Source organism: Phaseolus vulgaris, chromosome 4 (assembly GCF_000499845.2).
Source record: "Phaseolus vulgaris cultivar G19833 chromosome 4, P. vulgaris v2.0, whole genome shotgun sequence".
In the NCBI taxonomy this organism is placed as follows: domain Eukaryota; kingdom Viridiplantae; phylum Streptophyta; class Magnoliopsida; order Fabales; family Fabaceae; genus Phaseolus; species Phaseolus vulgaris.
In genome coordinates this window covers 21,908,986-21,917,677 of record NC_023756.2, presented here as the reverse complement: position 1 = coordinate 21,917,677, position 8,692 = coordinate 21,908,986, and positions in this window count along the sequence as shown.

Here is an 8,692-nt window from a genome sequence, read left to right as displayed (position 1 = left end):
ATTTTAAATTGAAAATTAGAGGAAAAAAATAATGATTTTAAAAAATGAAAAATACTTCTTTTATAATATTGAAAACTAAAATCCACACAATTTATAAAAACAAAAAGGTGAAAATTTCAAATTTTTGAAGAAAAAAATAAAAAAATAAAGAGCTAAAATTATAAAATTAAAGCTCACTGTTAGAGATTAAGAAATGTTTAACCCAAAAAATCATTATCAAATAGTCATAAACACTTCAAGAAAGTTTATAAAGAATGGACCTGTATATCCAAAGAACTCATAATAAAGAGTTACTAGACAATTATTCATGCCAAAATTTGTTACCACAAAGAATAATCACAACTTCACAGACCCATTAATTCACTATTCCTTTATTTTATCAGCAAGAAAGAATAAATAAATGTGAACTATTTCAGAGGTGGTCAAACTCGTGTACAAATCGAAAAGGAACCTCTAAGCCTCCCCTAAAAAAAACTAGAACCTCCTACCAACAACTAACAAAACTCCTACAAACACCACAAAAAAACAACAACAAAGAAACTAACCAACAATCCAAAACATCACTTAACCAACCTCATACAAACCAAATGATCAAAACACCAGTCAAAATAAGAAAAAAAAAGACTAAGAATTCCTTGGAAGTTACCCAAGACCAAACTTTTAATTGAGGAAGAATGAACCTTTCTGAAACATCAATCACACCACCTTTAAAAATGACATTATTCTTGGACTTCAAGATCTCACTTACAACAATCCAAATCACACCACTTATTTGTTAACCAAACATTGTACTAATTTTGTTAACCAAACATTGTACTATAGCTATCAAGCATGCATAGGAAAAAGCAAATGAACATGTATAACATTAATTTCTACCTTGTGGTGAACAAATTAAACATTCCACATATCTTTGCAATATATTGGAAAGTTGTTTGTTTTGGAGGTAGAAAAATGGTAAATATGGAAGCATATTAATTAATTGATATATGTATGTACCTAGCTTGGGACTACTTGTGATGGAAAAATATTTTGAGAATAGACATCTACCTGATTCAGTATTAACGTATACCTGAAACTTTGTTTCCTTCCATGCTCAATGCCTAACTTGTCCACTTTTGCTTGCACCACCTCACATGGAAAAACATCTATGCACACAAAAGTGGTACTTTGCTATCTCCTTTTATGAAAGCTAGCTATAGGGCACAATAAGTGTCTTCCAAATTCTTCCCCTTTGCACATTCTACATGTTAAATTTTTTTAGCAGCCACTTGTGGAATGGCCAAAACGATTAGTGTTTGCAACATTCATTTCCAGTTTTACATCAAAGTGTCTATCAGCATATGCAAAAGGTATAAGGTATGCACCATTCTATTCTCATTATGATGCCTTATTCACTTCTACTACACTTGCATTTTAGGGTTTTAACCTAACATATGGAACTTCTTCATGTATTATAGGAAAAAAACACACTCACACAAACTTAGGGTGGTCTCTATCTGTGTTTTTCTTGCTTTCATATTAATCAATTCTAGTAACACAAATTCATGCATCTAACTCACACTCAATAACTATATTTACATATTTTTATTACCATGGTGCACATAATATAATTGTTAAAGTGCCATGCCAACCTCTATTATAATGCAAATATATTATCTTTATGAGAAAATATAGTGAAAAAAAAGAGAAATTTAAAGTAGAATTAATGATATAAAATGGAAGTATAAAGAAAATGAGTTGTGAATACTTTTTTTGTCTTCATATTTTTTTCACCCTAGTTTGATCTAGCTTAAATAAGTTTTGAGTCCTGATTTTTGAACAACCCCAAATTCGTTGCTCCAGCATACAACCACTGACGTGGCAAAGAAAATAATATTTTATTTGTGTTGTGGGACCCAATTAAAATTTCTGAAAAGTGGATATTTGGGTGCTCTTTGTGACATTGTGAAATTAGGTTAGAAATTGGGGTTGCACCTTTCAGTTCCCGTTTCCCATCTTCTCCTCCATATCCTTTCCACCTTTTCCTCAAACATTCTCTTCGAACGTTGGTGGTGATCGTGGTGGGTGCGCCTCTTTTCACGGTGGTTGGTCGTCGTGGCGGGTGCGGCTGTTTTGACGGTGGTTGGTCGTGGTGGTGGGTGCGGTTGTTTTGACGGTGGTTGGTTGTGGTGGTGGTGCGGCTTTTTTGACGTGGTTGGTCGTGGTGGTGGGTGCAGCTGTTTTGACGGTGGTTGGGTGGTGGTATTGGTTTAGGGTTTAGGGTTTTGACGGTGGTTGGGTGGTGCGGTGACATTACATTGGAAGTGGTGTATTTCGTTTCACCAAAGGTAATACATTTTCTCTGTACTGGTTTATTTTTTAAAGATTGATGTTGTTTGATTTTTGTTGGATGATGAATAATGTAAAGTTTGTCCCTATTATTTGCCATGTGGTGACTCTTGTAAGAATATGTAATGACCCGAAGTGAAATTCTTGCACTCACACATTTACAAAATACATTTTCTCTTCATTGTTTATTTTTAAAAGATTAATGTGGTTTGATTTTTGTTGGATGATGAATAATGTAAAGTTTATCCTTGTTATTTAACATGTGGATAGAGGTGCTTACGATATTGTCTGGGAAGTCAAAAGATTCTTATTTGCTGATTCTTTTGTTGAATTTAATACATTTGGTGCCATAAAATGTTCTACTACATGTGAGTGAGTTTGACTTGAAATTCAAATTCTAAACATATCTAATATCCCAAAATACATTCTTTACTCGGTTATATTACGTTATAGTTGTTAACTTGACAAATTTGCACAAATCGATTTAATGTGGATGATGGTGGAGGATGTGGCACATGTTCTTAATCTCATATTTTTTTTCTTCTAATTATAAATGTTATCCTTTCTTACTTGTCCCTGGAATTATATTACATTGGCAATGAGGAGACGTGAATGTGTACTTTTTTTTGGTCCCATGAAGTAGAAAAAGAGGAAAAAGTTGAATTAACAGAGGCAACAAGTTTTTATGGTGAGGATCATGAAATTACTTTTTGACAATGAAACCAACTTCAGTCTTTATCTAAGCAATATAGAAATAAACAAAAACTAATGATGACTTGGAAACAACTAGAAGGGACTTCTTTAAAAATGTTGCCTATTAATTAATTTCTTTGACTAAATCTCATACATAAAAATTGTGTCAATTATGTATAGGTTAAAGTGTCATGGCTCTGCGATGATGGAACTAAAGATCTTTTTTTAGTACCAAGAGAACAAAGACACCTAGCTAAACTTTCCTTCAATTTATGTGCAGTGATAATTCGTATTACTTTATATCCATTAATGCATTAAAGGTATAATAATGAGCAATGCCTCCGAAAAATAAGTCGCAAGCCGGCTGCAATGCATAAATAGGATTTCCTAATTTTTAAGTTAATGTCAATTTTTAATAAATTAATATATATAAATAGGATTTCCTAATTCTTAAGTTAATGTCAATTTTCAATAAATTAATATATTCCTGTACTAAATCTTGTTTCACTTTAATTTTTTTTATATAGGTATTTCTCTTCTTATTTTTCATTAATCTAATAATTTTCCAAAATAAAAACTCCAAATAGATTAGGCATATTTTCTACTTCCAATACTCCTCGTTGAGACCACATTTTTCTACTTCCCATGCCCTGAAAAAATGTAATTGAATTTTAAAGAAATAACATAACAAGTCCTTATAAGAGAGGCATATGCACCAGTAAATTTTCTTAGAACAAAATTTTAATGCAGCTTTTTAGATGTTTTTTTAATATTGTTTCTGATATGAATTGGATTTTCACATAAGTAATCTATACTAATTTTTAATTTAAGCTTTTCTTTTTATATATAAATTACTAACATGAAACTCTAATTTTAATTAGTTCTTATGTGGTATCTTCAATTAGTTCCCAAGTGGTATCTTCCTCTTAAAAGAGTCTATACTCTAAAATTCATATGAAGATGAATTATGCTTGATTGATTTTAGATTAATGAAGGGATTTCAGATAACTTTGGGGGCTTCTATTCATGAACATTTGGTTAATTGTTCTTCTGTTATTATTGATCATATTTTTTTTTTTAATATTGGACTAAATGTGTACATACTACTTTTTCAGATAAGGAAGGAGCAAAGTTTATAGAGGTTTCAGAGAATGGGAACTTGATTATTCTCTGTTAGTGCATATTCTCTCACCAACTTACTCCTATCCTTACTTATTGAATTTTAGTTAAGGAAGAGGATCGAGAGGCTTAAATTTTTCTTTTTTAGTTTGAAGCCTAGCTACCATGCTTCAAGTGTTGTGAGTGTGCTTTTGGTAGTTTTATTATATCAATTTGTTGAGTTGAAATTGTCTTTATCAAATTTCTAGACTTGATTGATTGCAGGGAAGCTATAGTCCTGTAGGAGATAATCAATCATGGAAGTTGTGACCAAAGAAAATAAGGTTACAATAAATGAACATGAGTCAAGAAATTTAACTGAGAAAAATGTTGATCATTCTATAATGGTTTCCAAAAAATTCTCAAAAGGTTGGAAACCTTGTCTCTTATGTTTTGTGTTGTTGTTGCTTATTTTGGTTGAAATTGAAATTGAACAACTTACAATTATTCTTTATTTATTTTTGGTATCGGTTGTTGGAAATGCCGCTCCATCGTCAAATCAAGTAAAAGGATCAAGCGAAGGAAGCAATATTGATTGAGATGTCTTGTAATATTGTTTGAACATTGAGATGAACATTAACATGTGTTGTTTATTTCCTCTGATGTTAAGTTATCATTTGATGTACTTGAATTTGGTATACTTTTGAACAATGTGAGTTTTGATCTACTTTGAATGAATGAATGAACAATGGAGGTTGTCAAGGTAAACTTTTCTAATTGACATTGACATTGAGATTAGACAACTGTACTTTAGTTCTCTGCACTAAAGTTAACTTGTGTAACATCCCTATATTTTCTTACATCTAAAAAAAATAACATGTATAGATTAATCGTGATATTATAAAATTTGACCTTCGTTTCCTCCACTAGGATTATTTTACACACAACTTATGCACTGCACCACCCCACCTAAGAACAAGACAACTCAAAATTTCAAAAATTACTTCACTGTGCATAAAGTTGGTAGCAGGTCACTACTTATCTCTAAACAGGTCACCACTTAATGTGACTATGATTAACTAAATAACTACATTAACAGTGATATTATAGAACTTGACCTCCGTGTCCTGCATTGGGGTTACTTTACACACATCTCATACACTGCACCACACCACACAAGAATAACACAACTTCAAAATTCTAAAATTACATCACTATGCAAAATGTTGGTAGTAGATCACCACTTATTCTTACAAAAGGTCACTACTTACTGTAGTGTGTTAAGGTAAGTGATGACCCCTATAGTTTTATGTGAAAGTAGTTGATATGCTTCGCCAAGCGAAGGAACAACAGGTTGTCATCAACAATTTGGAGAAAGAGTTGAAAGAGTTACAAGAATTTTTAAGTGCATGTGCAATATCTTATGTGCGTGATAGTCCTTCTGCAGATGATGACGAACATCTGCAGACATCTTACGTTGATGATAAAGATGTACCCGATGAGCAAGGCATACCCGAAGAACAAGACGAACCCGAAGAGCAAGATGTACCCGAACAACCAGACGTACCTGAACAACAAGACGTACCCCAAGAGCAAGACGTACCCGAACATAATTTTTAAATTTGAATGTATGGCAGTGACAACACATAGAAACTAAGTTCATACAAACTAAGAAGAACAAGTAACCAACAAATTGAGTTAAGACATGTAATAAGCATTGTTCAAACATGTGCTTATAAATTATAAATACAATTTTGTATCCTCAATTATACAATAATAGTCATCATTGTGCATATAGGCATGTTTGTAAGATGTGGAAGTTTAAACCATCCTTGAACTTCAGATTTTGTCTTCCTCCATCTTATTCAATAACTCGAATTGCTTTGCATCTGAATATATGTCAAATTTTAAAACCTATAGGCATGAATATTGTAACGAAAGGCACACTTGTTTATACTATAGTTATAATGAAAGCCACATACCTTAACAATGTTGTTTATGGTTATATTAAGGTAGAATGCTCTTTGATTCAGAGTAAATATGGCTACCTATAACAACATTAATGCTTTCATGAAATATGATATGGAGTTATTTGAAAAAAAGAGTTTTATGGAAGATAAATACATTCTTTAGCACTAAGACTGATCCTACTGCAATTTGTGATCCAAATTCTGGATCTTTTAACACCTTTGCGTGTACACTTGCTCTAACTGTTCCTGTTGGATCCTGTAATAAAGAGGTGTATAATAGTCATTTTTGTGTTGCATAAACTGAAAGGATCGAAAGAGTACATAAGCCATATATTACCTTAATAGTTATTAACATGTCTCCTAAACCATTTGGTTGACATTCTTTGACATTACTTATATTTAAGCGAAAACGGTCCAGTGTTGAAGGGGTCCAATCTAGGTTGCACAAAAAAACTTGGTTTGAGCGAAAACGGGGCAGTGCTGAAGGGGTCGATTTTAGCTTGCACGAAAATATTTGGATCAAGCGAAAACAGAGCAGTGCTGAAGGGGTCGATTTTAGCTTACACTAAAATATTTGGATTAAGCGAAAACATGGCAGTGTTGAAGGGGTCGAATTTAGCTTGCACGAAAAAATTTGGATTAAGCGAAAACGGGGCAGTGTTGAAGGGGTTGATTTTAGCTTGCACGAAAAAAATTGGATTAAGCGAAAACGAGGTAGTGCTGAAGGGGTTGATTTTAGCTTGGATGAAAAAAAATTGGATTAAGCGAAAACGGGACAGTGCTGAAGGGGTCGATTTTAGCTTGCACGAAAAAATTTGGATCAAGCGAAAATGGGGCAGTGTTGAAGGGGTACAATTTAGCTTGCACGAAAAAAGTTGGATCAAGCGAAAACGAGGCAGTGCTGAAGGGGTCGATTTTAGCTTGCACGAAAAAATTTGGATCAAGCGAAAACGGGGCAGTGTTGAAGGGGTACATTTTAGCTTGCACGAAAAAAATTGGATCAAGCGAAAACGGGGCAGTGCTGAAGGGGTCGATTTTAGCTTGCACGAAAAAATTTGGATCAAGCGAAAACTGGGCTGGGCAGTGCTGAAGGGGTCGATTTTAGCTTGCACGAAAAAATTTGGATTAAGCGAAAACGGGGAAGTGTTGAAGGGGTCCACTTTAGCTTGCACGAAAAAATTTGGATTAAGCGAAAACGGGGCAGTGCTGAAGGGGTCCATTTTAGCTTGCACGAAAAAATTTGGATTAAGCGAAAACGGGGTTAACTCATATAACAAGTCAAGTTAGTTATCTTTCAAACAACTTACCTATTCATATGAACCTCCTTCGACTCTCACCACCTGAATAACTTCATCTATATGATTCCATTATCTCAGTAGAGTCAGGATATCTCCTTCTAGACGAATCCCTAGTCAATGCACATCCTAAACAATCTTAACACGGTATTTTCTTTCCTAAAAATACTGTCTTGAGATTGGTGACCATGTCACCCTCATATCCAGATCTTCTAGCCTACTGTTCCATTGCAAATTAAGGCTAGCTTCCCTTACCTGAAATTTAGCGGGTATTTGTTAAGAGCTCCAAATCCACCAAGAACTTAAAGGTAACTTAACATGCACCACAGAGTCCTAATAAAAAATCTAGCTATATCATTAGGACCCTGAGCTAACAGAGATTAACCTTGAAGCTAAAAGGGTCACATGTAAAGCAAAGACAAAAACAACCTAACAAGTTCAAAATTTGACTCAAAGAGAAAAGCAAAAATGAACTTACTCTATCAGAAATTCTGATCGGGGCAGTCTTGTTGTATTCACTGCCAAGAGTCTGATGGTGGACTTCGATCGTTGAATTGATGAGGGAGGAAGCCAGAATCTTAGAGAGAAGGGAGAGGAAAGGAAAAAGAACTTTGAGAGATGGTGGTTCTTTTTAAAATGAAACCTGAATAACAGAATTTCTATTTATATGCTCTTTTAAATTTAAAAATAAAATATTCTCGTGTCATTTTAATTTTACCACTTCTACTCTAAGACTATTTTTCTCAATCCTTACAATTTGCACACACCTCATGCACCACCCCACACAAGAACAAAGCAAAAATTTTATGAACTTACTTAGGTGTGCAAAAACTTAATAGCAGGTCACCACTTATTCTTACACAAGTCGCCATTTAATGTGATTGTGACTAACTAACTACATTAATTGTGATATTATAGAATTTGACCTTCGTTTCCTCCACTAGGATTATTTTACACACAACTTATGCACTGCACCACCCCACCTAAGAACAAGACAACTCAAAATTTCGAAAATTACTTCACTCTGCATAAAGTTGGTAGCAGGTCACTACTTATCTCTAAACAGGTCACCACTTAATGTGACTATCATTAACTAAATAACTACATTAACAGTGGTATTATAGAACTTGACCTCCGTGTACTCCATTCGGGTTACTTTACACACATCTCATACACTGCACCACACCACACAAGAACAACACAACTTCAAAATTCTAAAATTACATCACTATGCAAAATGTTGGTAGTAGATCACCACTTATTCTTACAAAAGGTCACCACTTACTGTAGTGTGTTAAGGTAAGTGAT